Source organism: Thalia democratica, chromosome 3, assembly GCF_965202585.1.
Source record: "Thalia democratica chromosome 3, ktThaDemo2.hap1.1, whole genome shotgun sequence".
Taxonomy (NCBI): domain Eukaryota; kingdom Metazoa; phylum Chordata; class Thaliacea; order Salpida; family Salpidae; genus Thalia; species Thalia democratica.
In genome coordinates, this window is record NC_139167.1 from 90,515,661 (window position 1) to 90,535,016 (window position 19,356).

The window sequence follows — 19,356 nt, forward strand, 5'->3', positions numbered from 1 at the left end:
AATATTTGTATTTTTATTTGTTTTAAATTTTCGAAAGTGTTTATACAAATAATTCTTCTCGTTTTATTAAAGTCAACTCAATCTCTACAACTTAAAAGTTATGAAAAAAATAATTTCTTAAAGCAAAAATTCTCAAGTCGATCGACAACATTTAATCAAATAGGCACATATTTTATCTCATAAAGAATATATCAGATTTTTTAAATAAATTTTGAATAATTTTTTAACAAATTATTAATTTTTATCTAAGTTTGTGCAATATTGTTGCAATTTTTGAATTTCTGTTTAATTTTTTTTACACTTTAAAATGAAATGAGTTTCTCTGTGTTTTTTTATTTAGTTCTGTTTGATTTAATTTGTATGTTTAAGTAAAGGTAGCATTTGTTAGTTTTTTTATTATAATTTGTTTATACTTTATATTTAAACTTAGTATCCTAAAGTTTTTTATTTTATATTCTTTTATTTATTACTTTTAAGCACCGTAAGTATACTATGTAAGTTTCTAAATGAATATCTTAATTGTTTTGACATTACTAGGTAATTTTTAAGTTAGGAATATCAAAGTTAAAAACAAACTATAAAATAATAAATATTTAAGAATACGTGTTATTAGCAAAAATGTTAAATTATATGTTACATGATATAATTTTAAATAAGTCACGTATTTATATTTTATAGTATTTATATTTTATTTTAGGAATATTGTCAATTATTTTAAGATAAAAATAATGAATTAAAATTTAAAAATTTAGCATAAAAGTATGATAATAAATAAAGTAAAAAAAAGATGGTTTATTTTAATTGTTGCTGCCATAAAGACATTTCTTATATTTTGGTCATTAATAAACTATTAAATTGAAAATAAACTATAAAAGTTTTAAATAGTTTAATAGTTGTATTTCAACCGCTTTCAGAACTTATAAAAATTATCAAATCTTTTAAAAAACTAATAAACTGCACATTTACTTAATTTGTGTTACATTTTATATTATGTTGGTTAATTTAGCTTACGTCTGCGGAAATTTTAAAATTTAAATATCATCTACAAAATAAATTTCCGAGACATATTAGTTTTTAAAGTTTCCTACTTTCCTTTAAATGTTAAGGATAATAAGTAATAAGTACAACTTTTAAAAAGAATTCAAATATGCTTATATTTATTGCAAAACCTGTATACCTAATTGAAATGTTGAATTAGGCCTAATGCATTAGAGATGTCTTGATTAACCTATTTGTGTATAAAGCTGTTAACTTATTTAACGGTTGTTTGTACAAAAGCTTAGAAATTTCAAACGTCAATTTATATCAGTTATATCAAACATATGCGTTTTATATAGAATATTATTTAAGCAAACATTTGTGTAATTTAAATATGACATCAATATCAATAAAAATTAAATTGAAATTAATTATAAACATGCTTATAGTTTAATAAAGAAAATTAGTTATTTTTGACAAAATTAAGAAAAAATATTTGAATTTAGTTTAAGTAAAAAAATTATTATTAGGTTGAATAACTTGACCTTAATTTATAGTTGTTTTTGTAAATTTTGAATACAGGTGAAATAAGACAGGTGAAAATCCCACAAATTATTGCTGATAAAATTCGATTATACTTTTTCAGTACTTCAAACAAAATTACATTGATGTTCAAAAATAAATTTAAAAGCGGTTTACTAATTCATGTAATTAATCACATGTAACGGCTGTGTAATCTTAAAAATAATTTATCAACAGCTGTATAATACTTTATAAATGACTTATTAAGGTTTCTTAACAATGTGTATTTCTAATCCATTGATAAAATTTATGTAAACTTTAGTTGAACAAATTAAATAGAAATTCAAATGTACAGTTTGATAACCGAAAGAAACCAAAAGTAGTTTCTATAAAAATAAGTTAAGTAAATTATTACTCCTATGCTTTATTTTCTCAATAGTAGTAATAGTTATTAAAACGTGAAAATTTTTTCTAAGGTTACATCACAACTAAAAGTAAATAATGTAGAGAGATTTATTTATTAAATTTTTTGTGTTCTAAAAACACAGATTTATATAAACCACTGAAAAATACACTTTCGATAGAGTAATAGAAATGCATTGTTCAAGTGTGAAAATTGTTTTCTTTATTGAGCTTTCGTCGACTTTAATTGATGATAACAAATCTTAAATAATGGCGCTTTCTTAAGGATACTTTCACTCTTTTTGTTTTTTTAATTAAAACAGAAAATTAATTAGAGTTATTGCTTTTTTTTAATAAATACAACTGATAAATGACTTTTATTCTAGTAAAAAAAATGTGATGAAGTAATGGTTTTAATCACAAATGTTGTGTTTAAATCGCTAAGTTAAGAATAAATAATTTTGGTTAATATCTTTACTGTCTTCAAGGCTATTTTCAAGCTGTTCCTAACAAAGTTGAGTTAAAAGATAAACGTTTTTTACCATCAACAATAAGTTTAGTCTTAAAGTTTTAAAGTTAACTACTTTTTTTAACTTAGGTTGTCAAAAATAAAAAACCGTTAAGAATATAGTTTTTATATTTGTTAAGTATGTGTCAATTTAATAAGCATTCATTGAGTTGTAGTTTAATCGTTGGGAGTTTATTATGTCCGTTATTTCAGCTTAAAGTTTATAAAATCCTAATAAAAATTAAATGTTATTAAAGTCCTTTGGTATTTAGAGTATAAAATAGCAAACAGTATTTAGATTTAAAAAGCTGAATTAATTGAATAAAAACATGTTAACTAACGTCATTTATTAAAACTTTATAAATTTAATTAACTCTTGTAAAATAATAACAATAGAATTTTATGAAGTTTAAAATAGATAAACCTTAAAAGACGAAAAGTTAATTATTCTCTGAATAAGTTGGTTATAAAAAACAGCTATAAACTTACGAGTTTTTTCTTCTAACAATTATTTTTTCCTGAAATGTGCTATATTACTCTTTAAATTAGACGTTAATTGCCAGTTTTTTTATTAAATTTTGTTTTATTTTGACAAGTTATGTAATGACCTAATCAAAAAAACTTATATCAGAATTAGAAGAAGTATAAACAGTAAAATAATTTACAAACTAAAAAACAAAATAAACTTCAAATTAAAACAAACTCCGTAAGCGTTTTTTTTTTAAATTAGGTCATTAATGGACAGTTTCATAAGCTAATATTGTGTTTTTTGAGTTTCAATTTCATTATGAATACTTTAAGCAATTTACATATTTATTTCCTAAACATTTTTATTGGAACTAAACACTATAGAAAAGCTCTTGTTTAATTCATAAATATTTAAAAAATTTTTGAAATTTATTTTTTTAGTTATTGTAAATTTATTTTAATATATAAAAGCAAAATTTTAAAGTTGTACATCGAAGGAATTTATTCTTAAATAGTATGCATTAAAAATTGACCTACGCTTTACATTATCGTTAATAAAAGAACTCTAAATAAAAATATAAACAAAAATTTTAAAAAAGGTGCATTATAAAACAAGTTGTGCTAAGAATGTAAATACAATTAGTTTTGTGCTGCTATTTTACTGAGTAACAGAAAAAATATCACCCGAAACTTTAGGATCGGAGCAACAGATGGACACTAAATTATATACAGTTTGTTTTTACTAACCTTATTTTTAGCTCACTGTAAATATTGTTATGTTTTGATTGTAAATTACATAATTAAGTAACTTATTTAAAAGCTACTAGATTTTAATTTAAAATCTAGTAGCTTTTTATGTTAATGTAAAGCTTTTACAATAATTTAGTGAAGTTTAATTCAAAATATTATTAAACTAATAAAAGCCAAAACTATTAACTTGTTTAAAAACTCTTTTCTAGTATTGAGCTGTTGTTTATATAAGGTTATCTGTTTATTTAATGTTACAAATGGTAAAGTGTCTTTCCGTGCTAAAGTGAGGCTGTACTTTTTCGATACCTACCCCTAAAAGCAGAGCTAAGCTTAAGACATAGCTGCTGATATAGTTTTTAACAGCTTTTTAAATGTTGAAATTTTCGTTTCGTTATTAGAGTTATAAGTATTGTGTTTTCAATAGAGTAAAAGTGTTTTTTAAACTTATAAGCTTTTTTAATAAATCATCTTTAGTTTATTGAAGTGAGATTAGTGAAATATCTTAGTTATGCGCTAGTTTTCAATTTACAAATTCTTTCTAATAATTTTCATTTAAAATAATTAGTGTTTTCAATGATAAAACCTTCAGATTATTATAAAAAATTATACTTAAAGCTGTTGTTAATTCTTCATATTACTTCAGAATTTATTTCTACATATTTGAGCTCGCGTTATAATTACAAATGTTTTTTTTAACAAATATTTTGTTTAAGCTTAAATACTTAATACAAAACTTACTTTTTTAGTTTATCAACGAAGTAAATTTAAGAGACTTACGTCAAATTAATCCGATGAATGGATTATAAACTTAGTATAGATAAAAGCTTTCATAATGATAAAATATATAAATCTAAGTTTGTGGAAAAATACTTTTTATTTTAAAAATATTTAGAATACATAGATAAACTATATTTAACTTTTGTGTTTGGTTATCTTTTATTACAAAGAAACGAGTTATCTAAGTTAATTCAACTACTGACTTTAACATTTAAAGCTAAAACTATAATCTTTAAATTTCTATTTTTTGCTTTGGAAGTTAACAATTTGTTTTTTATCTTTACTTGATAATAAATAATTATATTTATTATCAATTATCAAACTCGAATTCAATTGTTACGAGTAAATATATAGTTGGAAACATAAAAGTCGATTTTAACGTATAACTTACTGCTTAAAATTTTATTTGGTCTGATCATTTTTTTTTAAGCTGTTTTAAAACAGCTCAAAAAAGTTTGTTCCGAGTATAGTATTTCATTTATTTCTAATAATTTGATAGAACCATAATTTTGAAGTTTAATAGTTCTACGTCATCGATATACTTTCTAATAAGTTTTGTTATCAATTGCAAATAAATATACAAATTTTAAGATTAGTATAAATATGTTTGTTTTTTATAAATTTTATAAACCAGAAGTCTTTGTTATTCTGTTCAAAAACTACTGTATTTCTATGTTTATATAACATTGAAAAACACAATTACCTTGCTGTAAGTTGTACTATGATAAGTATATAAATATGTCATCAACTAACAATCACTTCTTTATAATTTTTGCAAACATAAAATTAAGCATTTATTGTTATAAGAAAAACACATTAAAAAAAGAAGTAAACTTTAAAGTTTCTAGTGTTATAAAGAATGTTTTAAAATATATAAAAATAGTAGTGTCGTAACAATCTTAGACGCATACGCTTCTATTTATCTTATGCATATACTCTAAATGTTTTCATACACATTAGGATATACTGATATTTTAAGCTGTTCTTTACACAGCAGTCTTAAAAATGGTAGTTTTTGAATCTAAATTAAAGCGATAAATTTATAATAAAAACTAACAGTTATAGGTATTTAAAACTTTTAACTTATTGAAATAAGAGAATCTAAAATATTAACTTCGTTTTCTATCAATATATCTTGTTATAATTTATTATTAGCTAATTTGAATTAATAATCAACAAATATAATACCAGAACTCATTTTCACGTTTATACATAATTAATGCGTACGATTACAAGTTTTCTTAATTAAAACTTGAACTCCAGAAATCAAGGTTAAACTAGTCTTATAATTCAATAACTGTTTTTTAATAATATTCTTTATTTTACTAGATTCATGAATAAGCATTTTTAAAGCTTAACACTAATTAAAACTGACGTGATATAATTGAAAAAATTAGTTAAATATCTATAAAAATTAATACAGCTATGAAACATAATATAAAATGTTTTTTTTGCAAACTGAATTAAATATTCTGAAAATTATTTTATTCGTAAACTGTTGTTTTATTAATATATTTTTTAGTCACATTAATGAATAGCACATACTACTTAAACAAAAAAGTTGAAATAAATAAAAAAAAATGATTTAGTATACTTTTTAAAGGATTTAGATGATTTCATATATCATCGGACTGTATTTCAATTAACAACTCGATAATTAAAACAAGTTATTTTTGAAGAAAAAAATTATTAAAATTCATTTTAAAATAACTTTTGTTTTAAAAAATGTAAAAAGCTCATATATACACCAAAGTTATATCTGTTAAGTATAATAAACTTTTCTTCACAAGTTACTTATTTTGTTTTTGAAAACCGTCGTTTTTTTTTTTAATTTAAATCATGTTAAACTTAAAGTATCTTACAGATTTGCACAAAACTATTAAAATAGCCGTAATGTCCTGTTTTTGTAATTATGTTTTTTATTTAGCTGTGTTTTTATCAGCTTACAAACTAAGAAAAATGAATTAGCTGATTATTAATCTTTTTGTTTTTATTCAAACACTTTTGTCAAGCAAACATTTGTGTTTATCTATTTTTAAAGATTCATGGTTCAAAAATTAATTTATAAATATTTCGTAAAAAGTTTTTATTTATTTTTAAATTTTATGTTGTTAAAGTTTAGTTATAAAACAAATAATTAAATAAACTGGACTACAGATAACACTAAAGCTTTGTAAATTTATTTGAGTATTTAATTTAGTCGTGTTTTCATTAGCTTACAAAGTGTATTTAAAACAATTATTATTTACATTTGGCTCAGTGTGTAGTGTAAACCGTTTTATTTAGGAAACACTTCTGTTTGTTTTCAAGGTGTTATACTTAAATACGTAAATTTAAAGTTATAAATTAAAAACTAAAGCTTTAACTTTGTTTTTTTGAACTTTAAAATATTTTTGTTATATTGTTGAATTCAAAAAAAATAATTCATAAGTTTATAATAGTTTACAAAGGTTTTCATAAGTTTTTAAGTATATTACATCAAACATTTTATTTTGTTTCTTAGGATAGTAACTGTAAATGTTTTTAGAATCACTAGGCAACATTAGATAGTCTAAACTTTGCATATTGGTAAACTAAAAAAGTATATATTTTTTAGAAAGCTTGTTAAACTACTAATCAGATCTAACAGGTTTACATACCTAGATTTATAAAACATCTTGACTCACTACTTATTGTTCTTTTTTTTTTGAGTTCTAAAGACAGGTGAAAATGAGACAAATAAAAATCAGTAGTTACGTTTTCCTGTAAAACCCACAAACTGTTGCTGATAACAACCGAAAAACATTATCTGCATTTTCTATTAATTTTTACAAGTCTGAAAAAAAGTTACAACATTTTCCTTATAACTTGAAAATACTTAAAAAAAAAGGTTGTGTATGTATAATAATTTAATTTTAAAGAACTCGTAGATAATTCATATAACCATGTTAGATAGCTTATTATATACCAAATTTGTTGAATTTTTTTTAGTTATATTTCATAACTGTTGTAATGCAATCCACCATATAGTGAGGGTTGTTTTATATTGCACTTAATATAAATTTGCAAAATTTTATTATGTCTTTCATAGTTTGTATAGCTTACAACTTTGTAATCAGTTTTAATTTATATTATCAACTTCTTTGCATTTTAATATAAAATATAGGCGAGTTGTTTTAAATTACTTTTTTTATTTGTAATGCTAATGGTTTTTTTTAACAATTTGTTTAATTTATTTTGTAGTCAAAAAATTTCATTTTCTAAATTATTTTGTTCGCGTTAAGTTAATTTAAAGCGCAATATGCAAAGTTAAGTTTATGTAATAAAAAAGTTAAAACTAAAATGTTGCCTTAAAAAGTTGCACAAGTTTGTAACAAATTTGTATTTACATTACAAACTGCTTTGCAACTTATTATAATTTATATGCGAATTGTTTTAAAATACATTTTTGTTTGTAAGCTTAATGTTTATGAAACAGTTTACTTGTTGTAACAGTTTTTGTAGTACTAAAAATATTTTATTATCTAAATTATTTGTTTCGTTTTAAGTAAATTTAAAGTGTCAACATTCAAAGTTAAGTTTATTTTGTGAAAAAAACTAGTCTTTTTAACAGGTAGTCACAAACTTTTTTTAGCCGCATTTTTATCGAATTTTAAATTTTAAAGAACACTAAAATTAACAAATAATCTAAGTTATCGTTTTAGAATTTTAAATATACAGATATCTACGTTGCAACTCAACAAAAGTTTGCTTGGTTTTGTTTGTGATGTCAGAAAATGTTTATTTTAACATAAAACATTACGGGTATACTAGAGAGCTAGTTCTAAAGTTTCACTGTTTATTATAAAAAAAAAACATATGAACATTTGGAAAGTTTAAATGAGCAACAAGAATGATGCTGTTAATACATAAAACACAAGTTGTATTGAACTAAAGTTGAAAATATATCATATAGAAAATATGCTTTAAACTTGATTATTTAGTAGTTTTAAGCTTAATAATTTTATATCTAAATCAAATTATTTTTCTCCTATTTATATAGTTTGTTAATAATTCATTTAAGAAAACAGCAAAAAATCGTTTAAAACTTAGTTGACGATTAAGTGTAATAAAGCATCAAACAAAGTCTATACACATAATTAAAGAACACAAGTTTAATTAAGTGATCTAGAAATATAAAATTGTAAAAAAAATGTTAACAATTTAATGCATTATTTTATAATTATCTAATATTTATTTACAGAACAGTAAAGTATGTGTGTTTTGATTTACAACTTTTTAAGTATTTTTAATTCAACTAGATAGTCTTTATTTTAAGTAGAGTTTGTATTACAATAATTGTTTTACTGTTTATTAGAAAATCTTTTAAATTAGTTTCTGCTAAAATTAGATAAAATAATTAAACAGTAATATTTTTGTTATTATTAAAACTTTCTTTAAGCAAAAACTAATAGTTTATTTCTAAAAAATATGAAAAAAAGTAAATATAGTTAATGTACTAAAACTAAAATTAAAACGTTTTCCTAACTTATTATAAACCATTTTTTTAAACCAATTATTTTATGTACTATTTTCATTAGGTAAACATAATCTAACTTCATTATATATTTTTTATTAATCTATTACTCGATGGTACTAAAATATGTAGGCTAGTATAGTTTAATGAATAAAAAAATCAAAAAGTATTCGAAGTCTATAAAAATAAATCTTTTAGAATAAATAAAACACTAGTAATACTTTTTGAAAAAGTTAGAATTTCCTCTACATTTAGTTTTTTTTTTAAGTTTTAGCTAAATAAATTTTCAAGTTACGCTTCTTAATAGCACTAAGTACTTGAAAATTTAGTTCTTTTGTGTTTTAATTTAATTAAACTTTTAGGTATAAAAAACTTTTTAAAATTAAACAAAAAAACAACTTGAAAAAAAAAGAAAGATGAAGAATTAAAAAGATAAACAAAAATTTTTAAAATGTACTTTAAATGAATATTAAAAAAATCGCTAAAACAATTCTAAAGATTGACTTAAAAATAAACTAAAATAACTAAACAATAAATTTAACTTATCCTATAAAATTATCGTCGTACTTTGTATCAATCAGTTCACTTAACTTTTTAGTGAAAGTATAATTTGATTAAGTGTTAATGTTACTTTAAAGGTTGTATTGGAAATAATGAAGTTTTACTCGCAATAAGTGGCTGTTAAAATTTTTATACAAGTTGATACGTCAGAAAAAAATTAATTTAAGAATATTTTATTTGTTTAACTAAATTGCAAGTGATCAACCGTTTGCAAGTATTTACCATGTCGTAAGTAAGGCTCAAACTGAACTGTAGTTATACATTATAATACATAATAATACAGCTTGTTTTTAGCATGATAACGCAAACTTTAAAGTTAAGTTTTTGACAATTGAATAAAGATTTTTTTAATTTCGATCTAAAGGATACAAACTTAATCAAATAATAATTCTAAATCACGAAACGATGATATTTAGAAAAAATTATCTAATATTACGCTACTTTATTCCGACTAACGGGGTTTAACTGTTCTACAACACTACATACATAAACTCGATATTGCCAATTTTCTCAGAATTGAAGTTTTATAATTATCAAAATTTCGGTTAACATCAAAAGATATGTTTGATTTCAAAACAACCAAAATAAATAAGTTAAATAAAACATCGCTTAATTTTGATAAAATCTAGCTAATTAGTTTACGGTAAATTAAACAAATAGCTAAACAATATTTTGATAAATTTTTGTCTTATTCAAACAAGTTGTGACATAAATTTATTTTGTTTATCTGAAACACAACTTATCAAACATTTAAAATCTATTAATGGGTATTAGAAAGCTTCAGTAAAATCAGCTGTTTAAGTTTTACTTCTTTTGGCAGTACTAATAGCTGAGAATTACAATCATTTATATGTAAACTAATTTAAACATCTTGATAAAAAGTATTATATATAATTCAAATACATGATTAAATAAAATAAAACTAGGTAATAATTAAAACATTTAAATATAAAACTATGAAATGAATCCTATATGAATTCGAATATTATTGCTTAAAACTTTATGAAGACGCCTGAATTATTGTCTTTAAAAAACCAAGTCAAAATAACATATATTTAAATTCTGATACCTTGTATATAGACAAGTATAACTTGTTTACAATTTTTGAATTAATTTAATAATGATTATCCTCAAAATAATTAAAACATGTTTTACTATTATTTAGATATGATTGCCTCTACAAATAAGTGGTAATAGTTAAGAGATATGTAATCTTTGTTGTTTGATTGTGGAATATTTGTGTTACTTGCTCTTATATTTTATACTTGATATTTTCTAACCAAGTATAACAGATTTAAAAAAAACTATGATCTTAAAAATTGCTTTTTATAACAAAAGTAAATTAATGCCTATAAGTATTTTTAGTCAACTTTACCCAAATATACTTATGTTAATGTAAACCAGGGTTTCCAAAAGTGGGCGATATCACCCCCCTGGGGGCGATAAACAACCAATTTTCACAGTTTGTAAGTTTGGAAAACTTAAAACTATATCAATTATTAAACAGCTGTTTTAGTTACAACTTTAAAATACCATTGGCACCGACTGATACAAGTTAAAAAATACAAATAAATTTATTAAATTATTGTATGCAAAATATTATAAATTTACTAATGTTACGCCACTAAGGTTTTATTTACTTTAAAAAATAATTACTACTTACGTATAATCAAATTTATATACTTATATGCAATTTTTCTATAAGTAGAATATATGTTCTTTTATCAATTTTGTTTAGAAAAACTATTGAAAAAAGTTAAATACTTTGTCATAAGTGTAAAATTTCGATATTCTAGTTATTTAGCTAGTTTATAGTACAATTAATATTTTATAATTTTCATAGCTTCATAATTTTATAGTTTTACAGCCTAGCTACATTAAAGATTAAATTAAAAAAAAAAACGTGATCAATTTTATTCTTTTCTTCACAGTAATAAATATATATTATAAATTTCCGACTAATTTTCTCTAAATAACAAATTGTTAATGAAAAAAAAGATATATTTCATACTACTCATTAAAGATAAACTAATGTTTTTAATATTGGTAACTGACGAAATCAATCGGATTGAAAATTATAACGTACAAATGTTTACAAAAAATTGCTTAGTAGAATTTTTATGAATGTGTTTAAGTTAAACATTAAGATTAAGATGCTACCTTTATAGTTTGTAAGTTGTAAAAAATGTAAAATTAAAAAATTAGTAAGTAGTAAAAAGCATTGTTCTATCAAAAACCAAAGTTTAGTTTAAACGCTTCTAATTATTAGTTTATTAAAGCAGTGTTATTTTCTTTTTTTTAAGTTGTTTTCTATTACATTTCTGTTAATTAAATTTTAATTAAAAACTAGTTCTTGTTTCATTAACAACAACTTTAAACTAGAAAGTTCAACTAAATAAAACATCTTGAAAACTTTAAACGTTTTATCAATGTTAAAGTTACGCCATGCAATAGATTTATAAAAAAAAATCGAAAAGTGAATTACAATTGTCTGTTTCTTTGTGACCATAAACTATTCAAAATATTTGACGCTATGTATCTCCAATAAAAGAATAAATTTTGGTCTGCAAAGCAGATATTTAGTTTGTAAAAAAAAAAAAATGAACTAACTGTAATTCTCTTAATAACACAAAAATACTTATTTAAATAGAAAAAACATAGTTTTTTTCAAACAGACTTTTAACTCTATATAAATAAAAATTTCGGCACAAACTAAACACTTTATAGTTAATGGCAATCGTGACACATACAAACGGAAGTTTCTAAAACTTTTTTTAATTGTAAACGTGAGTTTTTTCAATCATCCTTTGACTTGATAACATTGTTATCTCTTTTAAACATAAAATACCAAAAGCTTAAACAACATTCAATTACAGCAAAAAAAAACGAGTTTTGTAAATTTTTGGATAAGCTCTATTTTACTGTTCTAACATAAACAATACTGTTTGAAATTTTAAACTTTACTAAATGTTATTAAGGCTGTGCTAGGGCACCTGAAAAATTTGAAAAAAAGAATGACTCCAATTGATTGATTTCTATCTAACTTGATTTACACTTAATAAATATAAAACTGGGATTTGTTTACAAACTTTATAAAAGTTAATTTATCAAAAACAAAAACAATTTCTGACAAAACTTGTTATGTAGTCATAATTAACAATCGCTTTTATTTTAGCTATATTAGGAACAGGTATTAAATCCAAATAAAATTGTTTACGATACAGTGGCTTAAATAATAAAAAATACATTTTACCGAGCTTCCATGGTTTAAAATTGGCATAGAATATAAACAACAGTATTAAATGTCGTTGTTAATATGTTTTCACTAGCAAAATAATCTACAGTTCTCAACAACTTTTAAAAAGAACTAAAATTACACAAACTCTTGCTTTCAGTAAGAAAGTATTTTTACACAAATTTTCAATATGATATAATAACTTAACGTTTAAAGTTTTTAACCTGTCATCAAAACAGCTATCCACACGTCTTTTGATAAACTTAACTGAAAAAGTTTTTTTTTTTTCTAACCTTTAACACAGCTGCTTAGATTTACCGTAGAGAAAAATGTAAAAGTCACGCATTACTGGTCAACTTAGCACGGGTTAAAACTTTTATTCTTTCTTATCACTATTACCCCTATTTCTTACTCTTGGTCAATTTTATTTTTTTATTTTTTCTTGTTTTTTTATAGGTTTTATTTTATTACTTAATTAATTTTCTTTGTCGTTTCTTCACCCTTGGACGGTAATTAAATGTATTTTATAATCTATTTATTTATTTAATTATTTTGTATCACTTTTTTACTACAATCGCTACCCCTAACGCTTACTCTTGGTCGATATTTATTTTCCTTCTTATTTTTATCTTAAATATCGTTATATATATTTTTTTAACTTTAAATCTACTTTCACTATTACTGTTGCCCCAGTTGTTAACCTTGGTGTTTTTTTTCTTACTACTATTCAGTTTTTATCCTTTTCTTTACTTTATTTACTCATGTATGAAATTTTACCTGTCATACGAACTACTATTAACAGTTAACCATATTTACTTGTATACAAAATTGAAATGATTAGCAATGTTAATGTAGTTTAAGATCGAAGTTTAAAATTGTTTTTTTAATATATGCACAAGTGTTTTTATCAACATTTTTTTTTAGCAAAGCTTCTTAAGTTGTTAAAATAATTTGTAATAAACACATCTTAAACCAAAAACAAATAGTAAAGAAAATTTAATGTTACAAAAAGTATTGTAAACACGAGTTTTAATAATAAGTATATTAGTTTTATAAAGTTATAAAATATGACAATCTTTTCAATCACTTCAGTAACAGAATTAATAATAAGCCTAAGTTGGAGCTTAAGTTGTAAAGTTGTTTATAATGCAACTGCTTTAACATGTAATTTATTTATATCATCTAAAATTCGATTTATATAGCATTTTTTTTTATTTTAAAACAAATAATTTATGTATATATGTTCTAACAAAAAGCTACTAGACCAGTTTTTCATGTTAAAAAGTAAAAACTGATTTAAATTGTGTGTTTTAAATGAAAAAGTGTCAATTATTTTAAATTTTAACTAATTTTACACATTTTGATTTAACTTAACATTTAATATAGCAGTTGTAACAAGCTGCTTAAAAAAATTTAACCCAAAAGAACACATTTGTTAAACTTTCTAATTAAATCAACAAACTATTTTAAGCAAAAGTTTGTGACTGTTAAGCAATGCGTTATTTAGATAAATTTTACTTTATTTATCATTTTAACAAGTCACACGTTTTTGTCTTCAATTTTATTTGTTTTTAATATATTTTTATTTCAGAAGTCTTGCTTATTTGTTAAATCAAATAAATTAATAAAAAACATAGCAAGCTTTCGTATATGTTTAATATGTTTTCATAAACTTTTTTATTTGATTTGACTTTAATAAAAGTCAGTAATTATTTTTATGTGTTCTTTAAGCATTACTGCTGACAATATTATAAACAAGCATTGCGTCAATGAACTAAAACTACTTCTTTAAAACATACAACTTATTCTTAAAATTTTCCAAACGATGTTCTTAAACTAAAATTTTAATTTTAATTGAAAAAACCAAAACAAATTTAGCTTTAGGAAAATTGCAAGATATTCATCATTTTTGTTTTTTGTCAATCGAGTAAAATATAAAGACAATAAGTGGTTTTTATTAAGATATATTTTACAAGCTCTTATGTTATTCTAGTTGTTAATTCGAAAAAAAGTAATTGAAACTAAAACTAATTGAAATTATTTTAAAAATCTAAACGTGACGAACAATTTAAAGAACTAAGATTACTATTTAAAATAAATTTAAGATCAAATTAGCAGTTTGATCAAGCTGCTTAAAACTATAATTATCAAATCATCAGAATTACCAATATTTTCTAGTTTTTTTAACAAATGTTTTAAGCAACAGTTTGTGACTGTTTAGCAATACATTATTTGCAATGTTGTAAATTTGTTTTCGTCTATATTTAATTTAAAGCTTAATAAATTTATAACTATTCATTGCTTTGTCTTAATTTTATTTATTTATTGATTCAAAATATACCAAACATGGACCCTAACTAAACCCCCCTCTAGTCTAGATGTAGCAAAACTACCCTCTGCAAAACCTTTTCCACGGTTTAGCGTGGCCACTAATGAGCCCACCATCCCGAGGCACTCCCCCCGTATATTACTTTAATTAGGTTATAATTTTATTTTTCAATCACATTTATTTAATTAGTTTTTACACAACAAAAAATTGTTTAAACTCTAATTTTGTACTCTTCTTTAATTTAGAATAGTCGAAGCAAACTAATATACTACAAAATAATATTCAAATAAGATTTTTGTTTTTAAATATTAGTGATTTATTAAAGATAGGCAACTTTATTAATTATTTAATTGTTTGTTTTAAATTAAATTTTTAACCATAAACAGAAAACAAGATAATTTAAGCTTTTTTTATTGCGGTATAAAAACTACCTCGAATAACTTGATTACTACTTAAAGACGTGAATTATAAACCTACAAACTGTTGTTTAAAACAAATAATTAAATCAATAAATATATTGGGAATTGAGCCATTGATGACATTGAAAATTTTTTAAGCTGTTGTTGACAGCTAATTAAAATCTAAAAAAAAATAAGTAAAATAATTGTTTATATATAAATTAAGGATTATGATATATAATTTTTAGACATAATTTTATATATAATGAATAATGTTAAATTATTTTAATTCTGCCATAAACTTTGACTACTAAAAAAACAAAAAAATCAACTTAAAATGTAAAATAAAGTATTCTTTAAACTCGAATGGTAGCGAGCAATATAATACATAGAGTTTATATTAGGTTTGATTTGTATTTTAAAATATAAATGCAAACGTAAGATCGTCTCGTGGAAATGCTATATGCATTGAATAGTTTACTTACATCTCTTAAAATTTTTCACACTTAACAAAAAATTTCAACAATTAATGCTTTTTTCATAAGAGCTTTTAAATCTTTTTGAGTTCTTAAATATAAAACGACAAATAAATGTCAAAAATTATACAATACTTATACTGGAGCTTTTGTTAAACTGGGCATGATGTTGTTAGTATATTTTTATTACATAATTCGAAATACGTATTAATATCAAATAATTGTACACTTGTACTAAAATCTAAAACTATTTAATAAATCTAGAAAAAAATTTATAGTGTTTTTTATACTAATACAATATGATTTTTTTATGATTTATCGCATAATTACTTAATCTTAATTATTTTCAAGTTATATATGTTTCAGTAAAATGTTACGTTTATAATTTAATCTACCAATTGTTTAGATATTATACTGAAGACAGCTTTATGTTTTTTAATTCTTTTTAGATGAACACAAATGTATTACACAGTTTTAATTTATTGAGCTTTACAATTGAGTAACTGAATTACTATTAATACTTAACGAATCCATGTAATAGAGTAGATGACATTCTTTAAACTTTAGTTAATAATTTAAATCTGTTCATAAATATCTTTCTTAAAAGTATAAAAATAATAACTTTTAAAGTTTCTATAAGCTTGTGCTAATCTATTTTGATGTAATATTATTTTTCAAAATAAAACTATTTTAAACTTCAATATAAGAATGCTCAATATAAAATATCATTTTTTATTATTTTATTAGTTTTTTATTATATATTTTTCACTAACTTCAATATTTTGTACTAGATTTTTTTTATAAATTTTTCTGCTGGAAACCCTAGATGTTACTACTTATATATGAATTTATTTGAAAAACTAAATGTTTATAATTTTTATTTGACTGGTATTTTCAAGAATATGTTTGTATCTTTAGTTTTATAAATATTAAAAAAAGTACATTTAACAACTTATGATAATAATACTTTCGTGCTGAAATAATGAATATGTACTTTTTGTTAGTCGTATATTTTACGAATTTAAATATTAGCAAGTTGAGAAAAACTTCAATACATTCAATAGTCGAGGTTATTCATAATACAAATGTACTGAAATTAATTGAAGGTTTGTGTGAATAATAATGACGTCAGCAAAAAATTTAGTGATGTGACTTATTTTGTAACGCATTTCAGTTTATGTCGCATTTTTTGAATGTAGTAAAGTTTTGAATGCAATGTTACAACGTATTTCAGTTCATATCGCGTTTTTTTCTTTCTTAATTCAGTTAAATTTCAATGCTAATTATTTTATAACGCATCGAAGTTATTACCGCAAGTTTTTTTGTAATGAAAAAAAGTTTAAAATGCAAATTTTTTCATAACCAATTTAAATTAATATCTTTTGGTAATGTTATTTACTTTATCGTGTGAATTGTTTTGTTTCGCATTTTATTTTATATTAAAAATGAGCTCAGTAATGTATTTTTATTTATACCAAGAGGTATATTTTAAAGTAGCTTAATTTATGCTGTAGAGTTGTTTGAAGTTTCTAGTATAATTTACTAATAACGCAACTTAATTTACATTGAAAAACTGTTTAAAAAGTTTTTTACGGAATATTTTGGAAATACTCAGGAACACATAAATTTAAGATAAAATAAAAACTTTACTTTGATTTTTAATCTTAAATTAAATATGTTTTTTATTGATTTATATTCCTTTAGCAATACTATTTTGAATGATTATATAAGTGTTTAAGCGCTTATAGAGTTGTTATTATGTCAAAATATTAAAACCATATTTTAGGTCAATTCAATAAAATTTAAATAAAAATTTATTTCTGATGGATGGGATAAAATCTTATTAAGGTTATTAGAATTATGGGTTTTTCCTTATCGTTGACAACTTTGAAACATATTGAATAAATTTGAGAAACTAAAAAAAAATAACTTTCAATCATTCTGAATAACTCTGAATAAATTAGAATACTAATGACTATAACATCAGCCGAACGTATGAAAAGTGAATTATTTTAATTTTTTTTTTTTTTAAATTTTAATTTATATTATAATTTAATTTTTATATTATTTTGCATAGTTGTTATGTATATAAGTTTTATTAATAGCCCAAATTATTTTATAACACGTTTTATAACTTACTACTCCAAAACGCAAAAGATACCACGTATTTTATGAAGCAAAATGTTAAGAAACTTTAATTTACCGTGCAGATTCATTTAACAAACTTCATTGAGTTCAGTCAATGTTCACCCAACATTTTTAAACAACGTAAATTATCTACTTAAATTATAACTAATTAAGTAATTTAAACGAAAAGTTTAATTGTAATTTAAAAAACAGTTTTTTTAGACAATTAGTACTCGGAACAGTTAAATTTCTAAAATTGGTTGCTATATTTAATGTTTGTCACATTTTCTCTGCTAATTTTATTTTAATACTAATCAACAAATGAAATCTAGCAGTGAAGAGTTTAAAATTTTTTTTAAGTATTAATTCATTAGTTTAGCTTTTTAGTTTTATTTTTACTTTATATATTTAATAATGCTATTTTTATCAATAGTTATCTACTTTCGTTTAAGTATAACTTTAATAAGTAAAAATTAAAATTATAGTTTTTGTTAGAACTTAAAAAACTGTAAACATAAAAACTGTATCTATATTTTATAAAAACCTGACAGTGAAAAATGTTATTACATAAAATTTAAAACTATAAAATTTCTTGCGGAATCAAACAAATTATAAATTTTTTAAATATTTTTTTGCAACATTAAAATATTTGTATTATTATTATGTGTATAATTGTATATATTCATAACATTAAGTATATATTTTTTCTTGTGCTCTTACATCTACTGTTAAAAAAATTTAACGATATGATAGTAAAAAATACAATTTTAGTTCTCAAGTTCATTAGTTCTAAATTGCCATACATTACTTTGCTAATAGTTAAAACTTAATACTTATACAAATATTTGTTACGAGTAGTTTTAGTTCTGTTTATTTGATATGAATAACATAATTGTTGTATATACATGACGTTAAATATATATATATATATATACATATATATATATATATATATATATATATATATACATATATATATATATATATATAGAATTAATTTATTTAACTTAATAAATTAAATTTTTTCACACTGAGCCCACCTTGAGGGCTTTATTGATAAAAAGGTTTATTTAAAGATGTAAAACTCAAAGGACTCGAGTTTTACATCGTTAAATAAACCTTTATATATATATAAGCTTGTTTTCTTACATCTAATGTTAAAAGAATTCTACGGTCTGATGGTTAAAAAAAAGTTTTAGTTCTCAAGTTAATTAGTTCTAAATTGCCACACATTATGATGTTAATAGTTAAAACTTATTACTTATATAAATATTTGTTACCAGGAGTTTTAGTTTTGCTTATTTCATATGAATAGTAATTATTCTAGACT